General features: G+C 52.8%; 1 protein-coding gene across 1 annotated transcript in view; it reads right to left on the reverse strand.

Moving 5' to 3' along the window:
- The window catches only part of CARD8 (caspase recruitment domain family member 8), a 917,106-nt gene that overhangs the window by 188,390 nt on the left and 709,651 nt on the right, over window positions 1-19,065 (reverse strand). The window lies entirely within an intron of this gene.

Below are 19,065 nucleotides of genomic sequence, written 5' to 3' on the forward strand. Positions count from 1 at the left end.
CTGGGAAAGAAGGTGGAGAGACAGCTGAAGCAGTCTAGAAGGAGAAGGCAGTAGTCAAAACATGGAAGGAAAGAGGAAACCGAGGCAGGTTTAGAGTGGCCAGGAAAGTGAAGAGAGAGTGACGAGTGGCCATCAGAGATCTGCCGGACGACATCCAAAGGTAGGAACAGCACAGACCAGTACTGAGTGCCGTGGGAACAGCACAGACCAGTACTGAGTGCCTTGGGAACAGGACAGACCAGTATTGAGTGTACTGGGAACAGCACAGACCAGTAGTGAGTGACCTGTCCAAAGGACAGTCCAGTAGCGAGTGCCCTGGGAACAGCACAGACCAGTATTGAGTTGAGTGCCCTGGTAACAATAGAGATCAGTACTGAGAGCCCTGGGAACAGCACAGACCAGTACTGAGTGCCCTGGGAACAGCACATACCAGTACAAAGTGCCCTGGGAACAGCACAGACCTGTACTGCGTGCCCGGGGGAAAGTGCTTAAGGGGAGTCATGGCAATAGCTTATTTACACAGCTCATGCAAAAATAACAATAAAGTGAAACCTTTGAAAGTTTGAAACAATGTGGACATGGAGACTGCTACAGGTAATTGCAGTCCCCATTGCTAGCACAGGTAACTTCAGGATCCCACCTTGTGTGGACGTCAGGGCTTCTGCACATGGATCAGAGGCTGGGATTCACCATCAAGGGCAGGTGCTGGCACTGATCACTCTCCATAAAAGGATTCAAACATGACAGAAAAAGCAAACCTTCCAACATTTAAAATGATGTTCTGAGGTCAAAGATCCTAATTCACTGCGCCCTGAGAGAAAACAGGTGTTTCAGGGATAAAGTGAGACAAAAGTATCCAGATCTGTGTGCAAGCCTCCTTTCACTTTGGGTTTGTGGGTTCCAATGGTAGGTGTGGCAATCATGTGATAGTCTATGGGCTCTAGCCTGGTGGACCTGACAGACAGGCCTGGCAGGAGCACCTGTGTACAATCTGGTGTGGCGCCCATCTGCCTAAAAGTATGTCCGGCAAGAGCCAACATAACACAGATGTTGCCACTTGTGGTCCTGGCTTCTGCCTGCCTGGGAAGAGCAAGGGCTGCAGATCTGGCTGGATAAATGGTGTCCTGCAAGAATCAACGTGACACAGATGTTGCCACTTCTCGTGGCTTCTGCCTGCCCAGGAAGAGTGAGGGTTGCAGCTCTGGCTGGATAAAGTGTGTCCTGCAAGAGTCAACGTGACACAGATGTTGCCACTTGTGGTCCTAGCTTCTGCCTGTCTGGGAAGAGTGAGGGCAGCAGATCTGGCTGGATAAAGTGTGTCCTGCAAGAGTCAACGTGACACAGATGTTGCCACGTGTAGTCCTGGCTTCTGACTGCCTGGGAAGAGTGAGGGCTGCAGATCTGGCTGGATAAATGATGTCCTGGAGAGTCAATGTGATACAGATGTTGCAACTGTGGTCGTGGCTTCTGCCTGCCTGGGAACAGCGAGGGCTGCAGATCTGGCTGGATAAATGGTGTCCTGCAAGAGTCAACGTGACACAGATGTTGCCACTTGTGGTCCTGGCTTCACTTGTGGTCCTGGCTTCTGCCTGCCTGGGAAGAGCAAGGGCTGCAGATCTGGCTGGGTGAAGTGTGCCCTGCAAGAGTCAATGTGGCACAGATGTTGCCACTTGTGGTCCTGGCTTCTGCCTGCCTGGGAAGAGCAAGGGCAGCAGATCTGGCTGAATAAGGCATGTCCTGCAAGAGTCAACATGTCACAGATGTTGCTAATTGTGGTCCTGGCTTCTGCCTGCCTGGGAAGAGCAGGGCTGCAGATTTGGCTGGATAAAGTGTGTCCTGCACGAGTCAACGTGACACAGATGTTGCCACTTGTGGTCCTGGCTTCTGCCTGCCTGGGAAGAGCGAGGGCTACAGGTCTGGCTGGATAAAGTGTGTCCTGCAAGAGTCAACATGACACAGATGTTGCCACTTGTGGTCCTGGCTTCTGCCTGCCTGGGAAGAGTTTGGGCTGCAGATCTGGCTGGATAAAGTGTGTCCTGCAAGAGTCAACATGACACAGATGTTGCCACTTGTGGTCCTGGCTTCTGCCTGTCTCGGAAGAGCGAGGGCTGCAGATCTGGCTGGATAAAGTGTGTCCTGCAAGAGTCAACGTGACACAGATGTTGCCACTGGTGGTCGTGGCACTGCCTGTCTGGGAAGAGCGAGGGATGCAGACCTGGCTGGATAAAGTGTGTCCTGCAAGAGTCAACGTGACACAGATGTTGCCACTTGTGGTCGTGGCACTGCCTGTCTGGGAAGAGCGAGGGATGCAAATCTGGCTGGATAAAGAGTGTCCTGCAAGAGTCAAGATGTCACAGATGTTGCTAATTGTGGTCCTGGCTTCTGCCTGCCTGGGAAGAGCAGGGCTGCAGATTTGGCTGGATAAAGTGTGTCCTGCACGAGTCAATGTGACACAGATGTTGCCACTTGTGGTCCTGGCTTCTGCCTGCCTGGGAAGAGCAAGGGCTACAGGTCTGGCTGGATAAAGTGTGTCCTGCAAGAGTCAACATGACACAGATGTTGCCACTTGTGGTCCTGGCTTCTGCCTGCCTGGGAAGAGTGAGGGCTGCAGATCTGGCTGGATAACGTGTGTCCTGCAAGAGTCAACGTGATGCAGATGTTGCCACTTGTGGTCCTGGCTTCTGCCTACTAGGGAAGAGCGAGGGCTGCAGATCTGGCTGGATAAAGTGTGTCCTGCAAGAGTCAATGTGGCACAGATGTTGCCACTTTTTGTCCTAGCTTCTGTCTGCCTGGGAAGTGTGAGCACCCCAGGTCTGACTGGATGAAGTGTGCCCTGCAAGAGTCAACGTGACACAGATGTTGCCACTTTTTGGTCCTGGCTTCTGCCTGTCTGGGAAGAGTGAGGGCTGCAGATCTGGCTGGATAAATGGTGTCCTGTAAGAGTCAACGTGACACAGATGTTGCCACTTGTGGTCCTGTCTTCTGCCTGCCTGAGAAGATTGAGGGCTGCAGATCTTGCTGGATAAATGGTGTCCTGCAAGTGCCAACGTGACACAGATGTTGCCACTTTTTGGTCCTGGCTTCTGCCTGTTTGAGAAGAGTGAGGGATGCAGATCTGGCAGGATGAAGTGTTTCCTGCAAGGTTCAACGTGATACAGATGTTGCCACTTGTGGTCCTGGCCTCTGCCTGCCTATGAAGAGCAAGGGCCGCAGATCTGACCGGATAAAGTGTGTCCTGCAAGAGCCAATGTGACACAGATGTTGCCACTTGCGGTCCTGGTTTCTGCCTGTCTGGTAAGAGCGAGGGCTGCAGATCTGGCTGGATAAATGGTGTACTGAAAGAGTCAACGCGACACAGATGTTGCCACTTGTGGTCCTGGCTTCTGCCTGCCTGGGAAGAGTGAGGACTGCAGATCTGGCTGGATAAATGGTGGCCTGCAAGAGTCAACATGACACAGATGTTGCCACTTGTCCTGGCTTCTGCCTGCCTGGGAAGAGTCAAGGCTGCAGATCTGGCTGGATAAATTGTGTCCTGCAAGAGTCAACGTGACACAGATGTTGCCACTTGTGGTCCTGGCTTCTGCCTGCTGGGAAGAGTGAGGGCGGGAGATCTGGCTGGATAAATGGTGCCCTGCAAGAGTCAACGTGACACAGATATTGCCACTTGTGTTCCTGGCTTCTGCCTGTCTGGGAAGAGTGATGGCTGCAGATCTGGCTGGATAAAGTGTTTCCTGCAAGAGTCAACATGACAGAGATGTTTCCCCTTGTGGTCTTGGCTTCTAACTGCCTGGGAAGAGCAAGGGCTGCAGATCTGGCTGGGTAAAGTGTGTCCTGCAAGAGTCAACATGGCACAGATGTTGCCACTTGTGGTCCGGGCTTTTGCCTGCCTGGGAAGAGGAAGGGCTGCAGATCTGGCTGGATAAGGTGTGTCCTGTAAGAGTCAATGTGACACAGATGTTGCCACTTGCGGTCCTGGTTTCTGCCTGTCTGGGAAGAGCAAGGGCTGCATATCTGGCTGGATAAATGGTGTCCTGCAAAAGTCAACGTGACACAGATGTTGCCACTTGTGGTCCAGGCTTTTGCCTTTCTGGTAAGAGCGAGGGCTGCAGATCTGGCTGGATAAAGGGTGTACTGCAAAAGTCAATGCGTCACATATGTTGCCAATTGTGGTCCTGGATTCTGCCTGCCTGGGAAGAGTGAGGACTGCAGATCTGGCTGGATAAATGGTGGCCTGCAAGAGTCAACATGACACACATGTTGCCACTTGTCCTGGCTTCTGCCTGCCTGGGAAGAGTCATGGCTGCAGATCTGGCTGGATAAATTGTGTCCTGCAAGAGTCAACGTGACACAGATGTTGCCACTTGTGGTCCTGGCTTCTGCCTGCCTGGGAAGAGTGAGGGCGGGAGATCTGGCTGGATATATGGTGTCCTGCAAGAGTCAACGTGACACAGATATTGCCACTTGTGGTCTTTGCTTCTGCCTGTCTGGGAAGAGTGATGGCTGCAGATCTGGCTGGATAAAGTGTTTCCTGCAAGAGTCAACGTGACAGAGATGTTTCCCCTTGTGGTCTTGGCTTCTAAATGCCTGGGAAGAGCAAGGGCTGCAGATCTGGCTGGGTAAAGTGTGTCCAGCAAGAGTCAACGTGGCACAAATGTTTCCACTTGTGGTCCTGGCTTCTGCCTGCCTGGGAAGAGTAAGGGCTGCAGATCTGGCTGGATAAGGTGTGTCCTGCAAGAGTCAACGTGATACAGATGTTGCCACTTGTGGTCCTGGCTTCTGCCTGCCTGGGAAGAGCAAGGGCTGCAGATCTGGCTGTGTGAAGTGTGTCCTGCAAGAGTCAATGTGGCACAGATGTTGCCATTTGTGGTCCTGGCTTCTGCCTGCCTGGGAAGAGCAAGGGCAGCAGATCTGGCTGTATAAGGCATGTCCTACAAGAGTCAACATGTCACAGATGTTGCTAATTGTGGTCCTGCCTTCTGCCTGCCTGGGAAGAGCAGGGCTGCAGATTTGACTGGATAAAGTGTGTCCTGAATGAGTCAATGTGACACATATGTTGCCACTTGTGGTCCTGGCTTCTGCCTGCCTGGGAAGAGCGAGGGCTACAGGTCTGGCTGGATAAAGTGTGTCCTGCAAGAGTCAACATGACACAGATGTTGCCACTTGTGGTCCTGGCTTCTGCCTGCCTGGGAAGAGTGAGGGCTGCAGATCTGGCTGGATAAGGTGTGTCCTGCAAGAGTCAACGTGATGCAGATGTTGCCACTTGTGGTCCTGGCTTCTGCCTACTGGGGAAGAGCGAGGGCTGCAGATCTGGCTGGATAAAGTGTGTCCTGCAAGAGTCAATGTGGCACAGATGTTGCCACTTGTGGTCCTGGCTTCTGCCTGCCTGGGAAGAGTGAGGGCTGCAGATCTGGCTGGATAACGTGTGTCCTGCAAGAGTCAACGTGATGCAGATGTTGCCACTTGTGGTCCTGGCTTCTGCCTACTAGGGAAGAGCGAGGGCTGCAGATCTGGCTGGATAAAGTGTGTCCTGCAAGAGTCAATGTGGCACAGATGTTGCCACTTTTTGTCCTAGCTTCTGTCTGCCTGGGAAGTGTGAGCACCCCAGGTCTGACTGGATGAAGTGTGCCCTGCAAGAGTCAACGTGACACAGATGTTGCCACTTTTTGGTCCTGGCTTCTGCCTGTCTGGGAAGAGTGAGGGCTGCAGATCTGGCTGGATAAATGGTGTCCTGTAAGAGTCAACGTGACACAGATGTTGCCACTTGTGGTCCTGTCTTCTGCCTGCCTGAGAAGATTGAGGGCTGCAGATCTTGCTGGATAAATGGTGTCCTGCAAGTGCCAACGTGACACAGATGTTGCCACTTTTTGGTCCTGGCTTCTGCCTGTTTGAGAAGAGTGAGGGATGCAGATCTGGCAGGATGAAGTGTTTCCTGCAAGGTTCAACGTGATACAATGTTGCCACTTGTGGTCCTGGCCTCTGCCTGCCTATGAAGAGCAAGGGCCGCAGATCTGACCGGATAAAGTGTGTCCTGCAAGAGCCAATGTGACACAGATGTTGCCACTTGCGGTCCTGGTTTCTGCCTGTCTGGTAAGAGCGAGGGCTGCAGATCTGGCTGGATAAATGGTGTACTGAAAGAGTCAACGCGACACAGATGTTGCCACTTGTGGTCCTGGCTTCTGCCTGCCTGGGAAGAGTGAGGACTGCAGATCTGGCTGGATAAATGGTGGCCTGCAAGAGTCAACATGACACAGATGTTGCCACTTGTCCTGGCTTCTGCCTGCCTGGGAAGAGTCAAGGCTGCAGATCTGGCTGGATAAATTGTGTCCTGCAAGAGTCAACGTGACACAGATGTTGCCACTTGTGGTCCTGGCTTCTGCCTGCTGGGAAGAGTGAGGGCGGGAGATCTGGCTGGATAAATGGTGCCCTGCAAGAGTCAACGTGACACAGATATTGCCACTTGTGTTCCTGGCTTCTGCCTGTCTGGGAAGAGTGATGGCTGCAGATCTGGCTGGATAAAGTGTTTCCTGCAAGAGTCAACATGACAGAGATGTTTCCCCTTGTGGTCTTGGCTTCTAACTGCCTGGGAAGAGCAAGGGCTGCAGATCTGGCTGGGTAAAGTGTGTCCTGCAAGAGTCAACATGGCACAGATGTTGCCACTTGTGGTCCGGGCTTTTGCCTGCCTGGGAAGAGGAAGGGCTGCAGATCTGGCTGGATAAGGTGTGTCCTGTAAGAGTCAATGTGACACAGATGTTGCCACTTGCGGTCCTGGTTTCTGCCTGTCTGGGAAGAGCAAGGGCTGCATATCTGGCTGGATAAATGGTGTCCTGCAAAAGTCAACGTGACACAGATGTTGCCACTTGTGGTCCAGGCTTTTGCCTGTCTGGTAAGAGCGAGGGCTGCAGATCTGGCTGGATAAAGGGTGTACTGCAAAAGTCAATGCGTCACATATGTTGCCAATTGTGGTCCTGGATTCTGCCTGCCTGGGAAGAGTGAGGACTGCAGATCTGGCTGGATAAATGGTGGCCTGCAAGAGTCAACATGACACACATGTTGCCACTTGTCCTGGCTTCTGCCTGCCTGGGAAGAGTCATGGCTGCAGATCTGGCTGGATAAATTGTGTCCTGCAAGAGTCAACGTGACACAGATGTTGCCACTTGTGGTCCTGGCTTCTGCCTGCCTGGGAAGAGTGAGGGCGGGAGATCTGGCTGGATATATGGTGTCCTGCAAGAGTCAACGTGACACAGATATTGCCACTTGTGGTCTTTGCTTCTGCCTGTCTGGGAAGAGTGATGGCTGCAGATCTGGCTGGATAAAGTGTTTCCTGCAAGAGTCAACGTGACAGAGATGTTTCCCCTTGTGGTCTTGGCTTCTAAATGCCTGGGAAGAGCAAGGGCTGCAGATCTGGCTGGGTAAAGTGTGTCCAGCAAGAGTCAACGTGGCACAAATGTTTCCACTTGTGGTCCTGGCTTCTGCCTGCCTGGGAAGAGTAAGGGCTGCAGATCTGGCTGGATAAGGTGTGTCCTGCAAGAGTCAACGTGATACAGATGTTGCCACTTGTGGTCCTGGCTTCTGCCTGCCTGGGAAGAGCAAGGGCTGCAGATCTGGCTGTGTGAAGTGTGTCCTGCAAGAGTCAATGTGGCACAGATGTTGCCATTTGTGGTCCTGGCTTCTGCCTGCCTGGGAAGAGCAAGGGCAGCAGATCTGGCTGTATAAGGCATGTCCTACAAGAGTCAACATGTCACAGATGTTGCTAATTGTGGTCCTGCCTTCTGCCTGCCTGGGAAGAGCAGGGCTGCAGATTTGACTGGATAAAGTGTGTCCTGAATGAGTCAATGTGACACATATGTTGCCACTTGTGGTCCTGGCTTCTGCCTGCCTGGGAAGAGCGAGGGCTACAGGTCTGGCTGGATAAAGTGTGTCCTGCAAGAGTCAACATGACACAGATGTTGCCACTTGTGGTCCTGGCTTCTGCCTGCCTGGGAAGAGTGAGGGCTGCAGATCTGGCTGGATAAGGTGTGTCCTGCAAGAGTCAACGTGATGCAGATGTTGCCACTTGTGGTCCTGGCTTCTGCCTACTGGGGAAGAGCGAGGGCTGCAGATCTGGCTGGATAAAGTGTGTCCTGCAAGAGTCAATGTGGCACAGATGTTGCCACTTTTGGTCCTAGCTTCTGTCTGCCTGGGAAGTGTGAGCGCCCCAGGTCTGGCTGGATGAAGTGTGCCCTGCAAGAGTCAACGTGACACAGATGTTGCCACTTTTTGGTCCTGGCTTCTGCCTGTCTGGTAAGAGTGAGGGCTGCAGATCTGGCTGGATAAATGGTGTCCTGCAAGAGTCAACGTGACACAGATGTTGCCACTTGTGGTCCTGTCTTCTGCCTGCCTGAGAAGATTGAGGGCTGCAGATCTTGCTGGATAAATGGTGTCCTGCAAGTGCCAACGTGACACAGATGTTGCCACTTTTTGGTCCTTGTTTTTGCCTGTTTGAGAAGAGTGAGGGATGCAGATCTGGCAGGATGAAGTGTGTCCTGCAATGTTCAACGTGATACAGATGTTGCCACTTGTGGTCCTGGCCTCTGCCTGCCTATGAAGAGCAAGGGCCGCAGATCTGACCGGATAAAGTGTGTCCTGCAAGAGCCAATGTGACACAGATGTTGCCACTTGCGGTCCTGGTTTCTGCCTGTCTGGGAAGAGCAAGGGCTGCATATCTGGCAGGATAAATGGTGTCCTGCAAAAGTCAACATGACACAGATGTTGCCACTTGTGGTCCTGCTTCTGCCTGCCTGGGAAGAGTGAGGACTGCAGATCTGGCTGGATAAATGGTGGCCTGCAAGAGTCAACATGACACAGATGCTGCCACTTGTCCTGGCTTCTGCCTGCCTGGGAAGAATCAAGGCTGCAGATCTGGCTGGATAAATTGTGTCCTGCAAGAGTCAACGTGACACAGATGTGGCCACTTGTGGTCCTGGCTTCTGCCTGCCTGGGAAGAGTGAGGGCGGGAGATCTGGCTGGATAAATGGTGCCCTGCAAGAGTCAACGTGACACAGATATGGCCACTTGTGGTCCTGGCTTCTGCCTGTCTGGGAAGAGTGATGGCTGCAGATCTCGCTGGATAAAGTGTTTCCTGCAAGAGTCAACATGACAGAGATGTTGCCACTTGTGGTCCTGCTTCTGCCTGCCTGGGAAGAGTGAGGACTGCAGATCTGGCTGGATAAATGGTGGCCTGCAAGAGTCAACATGACACAGATGCTGCCACTTGTCCTGGCTTCTGCCTGCCTGGGAAGAATCAAGGCTGCAGATCTGGCTGGATAAATTGTGTCCTGCAAGAGTCAACGTGACACAGATGTGGCCACTTGTGGTCCTGGCTTCTGCCTGCCTGGGAAGAGTGAGGGCGGGAGATCTGGCTGGATAAATGGTGCCCTGCAAGAGTCAACGTGACACAGATATGGCCACTTGTGGTCCTGGCTTCTGCCTGTCTGGTAAGAGCGAGGGCTGCAGATCTGGCTGGATAAATGGTGTACTGAAAGAGTCAACGCGACACAGATGTTGCCACTTGTGGTCCTGCTTCTGCCTGCCTGGGAAGAGTGAGGACTGCAGATCTGGCTGGATAAATGGTGGCCTGCAAGAGTCAACATGACACAGATGCTGCCACTTGTCCTGGCTTCTGCCTGCCTGGGAAGAATCAAGGCTGCAGATCTGGCTGGATAAATTGTGTCCTGCAAGAGTCAACGTGACACAGATGTGGCCACTTGTGGTCCTGGCTTCTGCCTGCCTGGGTAGAGTGAGGGCGGGAGATCTGGCTGGATAAATGGTGCCCTGCAAGAGTCAACGTGACACAGATATGGCCACTTGTGGTCCTGGCTTCTGCCTGTCTGGGAAGAGTGATGGCTGCAGATCTCGCTGGATAAAGTGTTTCCTGCAAGAGTCAACATGACAGAGATGTTTCCCCTTGTGGTCTTGGCTTCTAACTGCCAGGGAAGAGCAAGGGCTGCAGATCTGGCTGGGTAAAGTGTGTCCTGCAAGAGTCAACGTGGCACAGATGTTGCCACTTGTGGTCCTGGCTTCTGCCTGCCTGGGAAGAGTAAGGGCTTCAGATCTGGCTGGATTGGGTGTGTCCTGCAAGAGTCAATGTGACACAGATGTTGCCACTTGCGGTTCTGGTTTCTGCCTGTCTGGGAAGAGCAAGGACTGCATATCTGGCTGAATAAATGGTGTCCTGCAAAAGTCAACGTGACACAGATGTTGCCACTTGTGGTCCAGGCTTCTGCCTGTCTGGTAAGAGCGAGGGCTGCAGATCTGGCTGGATAAATGGTGTACTGAAAGAGTCAATGCGACACAGATGTTGCCACTTGTGGTCCTGGCTTCTGCCTGCCTGGGAAGAGTGAGGACTGCAGATCTGGCTGGATAAATGGTGGCCTGCAAGAGTCAACATGACACAGATGTTGCCACTTCTCCTGGCTTCTGCCTGCCTGGGAAGAGTCAAGGCTGCAGATCTGGCTGGATAAATTGTGTCCTGCAAGAGTCAACGTGACACAGATGTTGCCACTTGTGTTCCTGGCTTCTGCCTGCCTGGGAAGAGTAAGGGCGGGAGATCTGGCTGGATAAATGGTGCCCTGCAAGAGTCAACATGACACAGATATTGCCACTTGTGGTCCTGGCTTCTGCCTGTCTGGGAAGAGTGATGGCTGCAGATCTGGCTGGATAAAGTGTTTCCTGCAAGAGTCAACATGACAGAGATGTTTCCCCTTGTGGTCTTGGCTTATAACTGCCTGGGAAGAGCAAGGGCTGCAGATCTGGCTGGGTAAAGTGTTTCCTGCAAGAGTCAATGTGGCACAGATGTTGCCACTTGTGGTCCTGGCTTCTGCCTGCCTGGGAAGAGTAAGAGCTGCAGATCTGGCTGGATTGGGTGTGTCCTGCAAGAGTCAATGTGACACAGATGTTGCCACTTGCGGTCCTGGTTTCTGCCTGTCTGGGAAGAGCAAGGGCTGCATATCTGGCTGGATAAATGGTGTCCTGCAAAAGTCAACGTGACACAGATGTTGCCACTTGTGGTCCAGGCTTCTGCCTGTCTGGTAAGAGCGAGGGCTGCAGATCTGGCAGGATAAATGGTGTACTGCAAGAGTCAATGCGACACAGATGTTGCCACTTGTGAACCTGGCTTCTGCCTGCCTGGGAAGAGTGAGGACTGCAGATCTGGCTGGATAAATGGTGGCCTGCAAGAGTCAACATGACACAGATGTTGCCACTTGTCCTGGCTTCTGCCTGCCTGGGAAGAGTCATGGCTGCAGATCTGGCTGGATAAATGGTGTCCTGCAAGAGTCAACGTGACACAGATATTGCCACTTGTGGTCCTGGCTTCTGCCTGTCTGGGAAGAGTGATGGCTGCAGATCTGGCTGGATAAAGTGTTTCCTGCAAGAGTCAACGTGACAGAGATGTTTCCCCTTGTGGTCTTGGCTTCTAACTGCCTGGGAGGAGCAAGGACTGCAGATCTGGCTGGGTAAAGTGTGTCCAGCAAGAGTCAACGTGGCACAGATGTTGCCACTTGTGGTCCTGGCTTCTGCCTGCCTGGGAATAGTAAGGGCTGCAGATCTGGCTGGATAAGGTGTGTCCTGCAAGAGTCAACGTGATACAGATGTTGCCACTTGTGGTCCTGGCTTCTGCCTGCCTGGGAAGAGCAAGGGCTTCAGATCTGGCTGTGTAAAGTGTGTCCTGCAAGAGTCAATGTGGCACAGATGTTTCCACTTGAGGTCCTGGCTTCTGCCTGCCTGGGAAGAGCAAGGGCAGCAGATCTGGCTGTATAAGGCATGTCCTGCAAGAGTCAACATGTCACAGATGTTGCTAATTGTGGTCCTGCCTTCTGCCTGCCTGGGAAGAGCAGGGCTGCAGATTTGGCTGGATAAAGTGTGTCCTGAACGAGTCAATGTGACACAGATGTTGCCACTTGTGGTCCTGGCTTCTGCCTGCCTGGGAAGAGCGAGGGCTACAGGTCTGGCTGGATAAAGTGTGTCCTGCAAGAGTCAACATGACACAGATGTTGCCACTTGTGGTCCTGGCTTCTGCCTGTCTGGGAAGAGTGAAGGCTGCAAATCTGGCTAGATAAGGTGTGTCCTGCAAGAGTCAACGTGATACAGATGTTGCCACTTTTGATCCTAGCTTCTGTCTTCCTGGGAAGTGTGAGCGCCCCAGGTCTGGCTGGATAAAGTCTGTCCTGCAAGAGTCAACGTGACACAGATGTTGCCACTTTTTGGTCCCGGCTTCTGCCTGTTTGAGAAGAGCAAGGGCCGCAGATCTGACTGGATAAAGTTTGTCCTGCAAGAGTCAACGTGATACAGATGTTGCCACTTGTGGTCCTGGCTTCTGCCTGGCTAGGAAGCGTGAGCGCCCCAGGTCTGGCTGGATAAAGTCTGTCCTGCAAGAGTCAACGTGACACAGATGTTGCCACTTTTTGGTCCCGGCTTCTGTCTGTCTGGGAAGAGTGAGGGCTGCAGATCTGGCTGGATAAAGTGTGTCCTGCAAGAGTCAATGTCACACAGATGCTGCCACTTGTGGTCCTGGCTTCTGCCTGGCTAGGAAGCGTGAGCGCCCCAGGTCTGGCTGGATAAATGGTGTCCTGCAAGAGTCAACGTGACACAGATGTTGCCATTTGTGGTCCTGGCTTCTGCCTGCCTGAGAAGATTGAGGGCTGCAGATCTTGCTGGATAAATGGTGTCCTGCAAGTGCCAATGTGACACAGATGTTGCCACTTTTTGGTCCTGGCTTCTGCCTGTTTGAGAAGAGTGAGGGATGCAGATCTGGCTGGATGAAGTGTGTGCTGCAAGGTTCAACGTGATACAGATGTTGCCACTTGTGGTCCTGGCCTCTGCCTGCCTGGGAAGAGCAAGGGCCGCAGATCTGACTGGATAACGTCTGTCCTGCAAGAGTCAATGTGACACAGATGTTGCCACTTATGGTCCTGGCTTCTGCCTGTCTGGGAAGAGCAAGGGCTGCAGATCTGGCTGGATAAATGGTGTCCTGCAAAAGTCAACGTGACACAGATGTTGCCACTTGTGGTCCAGGATTCTGCTTGTCTGGTAAGAGCAAGGGCTGCAGATCTGGCTGGATAAATGGTGTCCTGCAAGAGTCAACGCGACACAGATGTTGCCACTTGTGGTCCTGGCTTCTGCCTGCGTGGGAAGAGTGAGGACTGCAGATCTGGCTGGATAAATTGTGTCCTGCAAGAGTCAACGTAACACAGATGTTGCCACCTGTGGTCCTGGATTCTGCCTGCCTGGCAAGAGTCAGGAATGCAGATCTGTCTGGATAAAGTGTGCCCTGCAAGAGTCAACGTGACACAGATGTTGCCACTTGTGGTCCTGGCTTCTGCCTGCCTGGGAAGAGTGAGGGCGGGAGATCTGGCTGGATAAATGGTGTCCTGCAAGAGTCAACGTGACACAGATATTGCCACTTGTGGTCCTGGCTTCTGCCTGTCTGGGAAGAGTGAGGGCTGCAGATCTGGCTGGATAAAGTGTGTCCTGCAAGAGTCAACGTGACACAGATGTTGCCACCTGTGGTCCTGGATTCTGCCTGCCTGGGAAGAGTCAGGGTTGCAGATCTGGCTGGATAAAGTGTGTCCTGCAAGAGTCAACGTGACATAGATGTTGCCACCTGTTGTCCTGGATTCTGCCTGCCTGGAAAGAGTCAGGGTTGCAGATAAGGCTGGATAAGGCATGTCCTGCAAGAGTCAACATGTCACAGATGTTGCTAATTGTGGTCCTGCCTTCTGCCTGCCTTGGAAGAGCAGGGCTGCAGATTTGGCTGGATAAAGTGTGTCCTGCAAGAGTCAACGTGACACAGATGTTGCCACTTGTGGTCCTGGCTTCTGCCTGCCTGGGAAGAGCAAGGGCTACAGGTCTGGCTGGATAAAGTGTGTCCTGCAAGAGTCAACATGACACAGATGTTGCCACTTGTGGTCCTGGCTTCTGCCTGCCTGTGAAGAGTGAAGGCTGCAGATCTGGCTAGATAAGGTGTGTCCTGCAAGAGTCAACGTGATACAGATGTTGCCACTTTTGATCCTAGCTTCTGTCTTCCTGGGAAGTGTGAGCGCCCCAGGTCTGGCTGGATAAAGTGTGTCCTGCAAGAGTCAACGTGACACAGATGTTGCCACTTTTTGGTCCCGGCTTCTGCCTGTTTGAGAAGAGCAAGGGCCGCAGATCTGACTGGATAAAGTTTGTCCTGCAAGAGTCAACGTGATACAGATGTTGCCACTTGTGGTCCTGGCTTCTGTCTGTCTGGGAAGAGTGAGGGCTGCAGATCTGGCTGGATAAAGTGTGTCCTGCAAGAGTCAATGTCACACAGATGCTGCCACTTGTGGTCCTGGCTTCTGCCTGCCTGGGAAGAGCAAGGGCTTCAGATCTGGCTGTGTGAAGTGTGTCCTGCAAGAGTCAATGTGGCACAGATGTTTCCACTTGAGGTCCTGGCTTCTGCCTGCCTGGGAAGAGCAAGGGCAGCAGATCTGGCTGTATAAGGCATGTCCTGCAAGAGTCAACATGTCACAGATGTTGCTAATTGTGGTCCTGCCTTCTGCCTGCCTGGGAAGAGCAGGGCTGCAGATTTGGCTGGATAAAGTGTGTCCTGAACGAGTCAATGTGACACAGATGTTGCCACTTGTGGTCCTGGCTTCTGCCTGCCTGGGAAGAGCGAGGGCTACAGGTCTGGCTGGATAAAGTGTGTCCTGCAAGAGTCAACATGACACAGATGTTGCCACTTGTGGTCCTGGCTTCTGCCTGTCTGGGAAGAGTGAAGGCTGCAAATCTGGCTAGATAAGGTGTGTCCTGCAAGAGTCAACGTGACACAGATGTTGCCATTTGTGGTCCTGGCTTCTGCCTGCCTGAGAAGATTGAGGGCTGCAGATCTTGCTGGATAAATGGTGTCCTGCAAGTGCCAATGTGACACAGATGTTGCCACTTTTTGGTCCTGGCTTCTGCCTGTTTGAGAAGAGTGAGGGATGCAGATCTGGCTGTATGAAGTGTGTGCTGCAAGGTTCAACGTGATACAGATGTTGCCACTTGTGGTCCTGGCCTCTGCCTGCCTGGGAAGAGCAAGGGCCGCAGATCTGACCGGATAACGTCTGTCCTGCAAGAGTCAATGTGACACAGATGTTGCCACTTGTGGTCCTGGCTTCTGCCTGTCTGGGAATAGCAAAAACTGCAGATCTGGCTGGATAAATGGTGTCCTGCAAAAGTCAACGTGACACAGATGTTGCCACTTGTGGTCCAGGCTTCTGCCTGTCTGGTAAGAGCGAGGGCTGCAGATCTGGCTGGATAAATGGTGTACTGAAAGAGTTAATGCGACACAGATGTTGCCACTTGCGGTCCTGGCTTCTGCCTGCCTGGGAAGAGTGAGGACTGCAGATCTGGCTGGATAAATGGTGGCCTGCAAGAGTCAACATGACACAGATGCTGCCACTTGTCCTGTCTTCTGCCTGCCTGGGAAGAGTCAAGGCTGCAGATCTGGCTGGATAAATTGTGTCCTGTAAGAGTCAACGTGACACAGATGTTGCCACTTTTTGGTCCTGGCTTCTGCCTGCCTGGGAAGAGTAAGGGCGGGAGATCTGGCTGGATAAATAGTGCCCTGCAAGAGTCAACGTGATACAGATATTGCCACTTGTGGTCCGGGCTTCTGCCTGTCTGGGAAGAGTGATGGCTGCAGATCTGGCTGGATAAAGTGTTTCCTGCAAGAGTCAACATGACAGAGATGTTTCCCCTTGTGGTCTTGGCTTCTAACTGCCTGGGAAGAGCAAGGGCTGGAGATCTGGCTGGGTAAAGTGTGTCCTGCAAGAGTCAATGTGGCACAGATGTTGCCACTTGTGGTCCTGGCTTCTGCCTGCCTGGGAAGAGTAAGGGCTGCAGATCTGGCTGGATTGGGTGTGTCCTGCAAGAGTCAATGTGACACAGATGTTGCCACTTGCGGTCATGGTTTCTGCCTGTCTGGGAAGAGCAAGGGCTCCATATCTGGCTGGATAAATGGTGTCCTGCAAAAGTCAACGTGACACAGATGTTGCCACTTGTGGTCCAGGCTTCTGCCTGTCTGGTAAGAGCGAGGGCTGCAGATCTGGCAGGATAAATGGTGTACTGCAAGAGTCAATGCGACACAGATGTTGCCACTTATGATCCTGGCTTCTGCCTGCCTGGGAAGAGTGAGGACTGCAGATCTGGCTGGATAAATGGTGGCCTGCAAGAGTCAACATGATACAGATGTTGCCACTTGTCCTGGCTTCTGCCTGCCTGGGAAGAATCATGGCTGCAGATCTGGCTGGATAAATTGTGTCCTGCAAGAGTCAACGTGACACAGATGTTGCCACTTGTGGTCCTGGCTTCTGCCTGCCTGGGAAGAGTGAGGGTGGGAGATCTGGCTGGATAAATGGTGTCCTGCAAGAGTCAACGTGACACAGATATTGCCACTTGTGGTCCTGGCGTCTGCCTGTCTGGGAAGAGTGATGGCTGCAGATCTGGCTGGATAAAGTGTTTCCTGCAAGAGTCAACGTGACAGAGATGTTTCCCCTTGTGGTCTTGGCTTCTAACTGCCTGGGAGGAGCAAGGGCTGCAGATCTGGCTGGGTAAAGTGTGTCCAGCAAGAGTCAACGTGGCACAGATGTTTCCACTTGAGGTCCTGGCTTCTGCCTGCCTGGGAAGAGCAAGGGCTGCAGATCTGGCTGTATAAGGCATGTCCTGCAAGAGTCAACATGTCACAGATGTTGCTAATTGTGGTCCTGCCTTCTGCCTGCCTGGGAAGAGAAGGGCTGCAGATTTGGCTGGATAAAGTGTGTCCTGAACGAGTCAATGTGACACAGATGTTGCCACTTGTGGTCCTGGCTTCTGCCTGCCTGGGAAGAGCGAGGGCTACAGGTCTGGCTAGATAAGGTGTGTCCTGCAAGAGTCAACGTGATACAGATGTTGCCACTTTTGATCCTAGCTTCTGTCTTCCTGGGAAGTGTGAGCGCCCCAGGTCTGGCTGGATAAAGTGTGTCCTGCAAGAGTCAACGTGACACAGATGTTGCCACTTTTTGGTCCCGGCTTCTGCCTGTTTGAGAAGAGCAAGGGCCGCAGATCTGACTGGATAAAGTTTGTCCTGCAAGAGTCAACGTGATACAGATGTTGCCACTTGTGGTCCTGGCTTCTGTCTGTCTGGGAAGAGTGAGGGCTGCAGATCTGGCTGGATAAAGTGTGTCCTGCAAGAGTCAATGTCACACAGATGCTGCCACTTGTGGTCCTGGCTTCTGCCTGGCTAGGAAGCGTGAGCGCCCCAGGTCTGGCTGGATAAATGGTGTCCTGCAAGAGTCAACGTGACACAGATGTTGCCATTTGTTGTCCTGGCTTCTGCCTGCCTGAGAAGATTGAGGGCTGCAGATCTTGCTGGATAAATGGTGTCCTGCAAGTGCCAATGTGACACAGATGTTGCCACTTTTTGGTCCTGGCTTCTGCCTGTTTGAGAAGAGTGAGGGATGCAGATCTGGCTGTATGAAGTGTGTGCTGCAAGGTTCAACGTGATACAGATGTTGCCACTTGTGGTCCTGGCCTCTGCCTGCCTGGGAAGAGCAAGGGCCGAAGATCTGACTGGATAACGTCTGTCCTGCAAGACTCAATGTGACACAGATGTTGCCACTTATGGTCCAGGCTTCTGCCTGTCTGGGAAGAGCAAGGGCTGCAGATCTGGCTGGATAAATGGTGTCCTGCAAAAGTCAACGTGACACAGATGTTGCCACTTGTGGTCCTGGCTTCTGCCTGCCTGGGAAGAGTGAGGACTGCAGATCTGGCTGGATAAATTGTGTCCTGCAAGAGTCAACGTGACACAGATGTTGCCACCTGTGGTCCTGGCTTCTGCCTGCCTGGGAAGAGTGAGGGCGGGAGATCTGGCTGGATAAATGGTGTCCTGCAAGAGTCAACGTAACACAGATGTTGCCACTTGTGGTCCTGGCTTCTGCCTGCCTGGGAAGAGTGAGGGCGGGAGATCTTGCTGGATAAATGGTGTCCTGCAAGAGTCAACGTGACACAGATATTGCCACTTGTGGTCCTGGCTTCTGCCTGTCTGGGAAGAGTGATGGCTGCAGATCTGGCTGGATAAAGTGTGTCCTGCAAGAGTCAACGTGACACAGATGTTGCCACCTGTGGTCCTGGATTCTGCCTGCCTGGGAAGAGTCAGGGTTGCAGATCTGGCTGGATAAAGTGTGTCCTGCAAGAGTCAACGTGACATAGATGTTGCCACCTGTTGTCCTGGATTCTGCCTGCCTGGGAAGAGTCAGGGTTGCAGATCTGGCTGGATAAAGTGTGTCCTGCAAGAGTCAACGTGACACAGATGTTGCCACCTGTTGTCCTGGATTCTGCCTGCCTGGGAAGAGTCAGGATTGCAGATAAGGCTGGATAAAGTGTGTCCTGCAAGAGTCAACGTGACACAGATGTTGCCACCTGTGGTCCTGGATTCTGCCTGCCTGGGAAGAGTGAGAGCTGCAGATCTGGCTGGATAAAGTGTGTCCTGCAAGAGTCAACGTGACACAGATGTTGACACCTGTGGTCCTGGATTCTGCCTGCCTGGGAAGAGCAAGGGCTGCAGATCTGGCTGTGTGAAGTGTGTCCTGCAAGAGTCAATGTGGCACAGATGTTTCCACTTGAGGTCCTGGCTTCTGCCTGCCTGGGAAGAGTAAGGGCAGCAGATCTGGCAGTATAAGGCATGTCCTGCAAGAGTCAACATGTCACAGATGTTGCTAATTGTGGTCCTGCCTTCTGCCTGCCTGGGAAGAGCAGGGCTGCAGATTTGGCTGGATAAAGTGTGTCCTGAACGAGTCAATGTGACACAGATGTTGCCACTTGTGGTCCTGGCTTCTGCCTGCCTGGGAAGAGCGAGGGCTACAGGTCTGGCTGGATAAAGTGTGTCCTGCAAGAGTCAACATGACACAGATGTTGCCACTTGTGGTCCTGGCTTCTGCCTGTCTGGGAAGAGTGAGGGCTGCAGATCTGGCTAGATAAGGTGTGTCCTGCAAGAGTCAACGTGATACAGATGTTGCCACTTTCGATCCTAGCTTCTGTCTTCCTGGGAAG

This window comes from Ambystoma mexicanum, chromosome 6p (genome assembly GCF_040938575.1).
Source record: "Ambystoma mexicanum isolate Mex_15411 chromosome 6p, UKY_AmexF1_1, whole genome shotgun sequence".
Taxonomy (NCBI): Eukaryota; Metazoa; Chordata; class Amphibia; order Caudata; family Ambystomatidae; genus Ambystoma; species Ambystoma mexicanum.